Here is a 788-nt window from a genome sequence, read left to right as displayed (position 1 = left end):
TCAACTTTTATGTTTATCTTTCAAAGACATGTTGTTGGGTTTTGTTCTTTATTCAATTTGAGAGTCTTTTTTTTTGAGAGTCCTTATCTTTTAATTTTTAACTCATTTATAATTATTTCTGTTATTTTATGACTTCGTTCTGCCTTCTTGTGTTATGTGTTCCATGTACTGAATTTTATTTTTTTCTCCACTTGTGGTTTCAGTTGAATAAAAAACTTTTCTACTACAAAACTTTTATATTTAGAGGTGCCTGGTGGTTCAGTTGGTTAAACGTCCAACTTCGGCTCAGGTCATGATCTCACAGTGTGAGCTCGAGCCCCCACTTGGGCTCCTCACTTACCAGGCGACTCGCTGACAGTGTGGAGCCTGCTTGGGATTCTGTCTCCCTCTCTCTCTGCCTCTCCCCTGCTTGCTCTCTGTCTCTCTCTCAAAATAAATAAAAATAAGCTTAAAAAATACTTTCCTTTAAAAAATGGTTATGAAGGTAAATTTTATGTTACGTATATTTTACCACAATTTTAAAAAGTAAAGATACAAAAATTAATTAAATGATTAAGTTGAAATAAACCCTGTGTGATCTCATCATTCCCTGATTAAACCCCCTCTGATGGCTTTCCACTAGTTTTCAAGCAAATTTGAAGATCCTTAACAAGGTTCTGAATAACCAACCCAGTTACTACTGACCTCTCCAGACTATTGCTTCACTCCCTGCATGCATTCAGGTTACCAACTACACAAACTTTCTTTTATTCCCTGTAAGGCTCCAAGCTTTCTCCCAACTCATGGCC

Source organism: Prionailurus bengalensis, chromosome C2 (assembly GCF_016509475.1).
Source record: "Prionailurus bengalensis isolate Pbe53 chromosome C2, Fcat_Pben_1.1_paternal_pri, whole genome shotgun sequence".
In the NCBI taxonomy this organism is placed as follows: domain Eukaryota; kingdom Metazoa; phylum Chordata; class Mammalia; order Carnivora; family Felidae; genus Prionailurus; species Prionailurus bengalensis.
Note: the sequence above shows the minus strand (reverse complement) of the source record.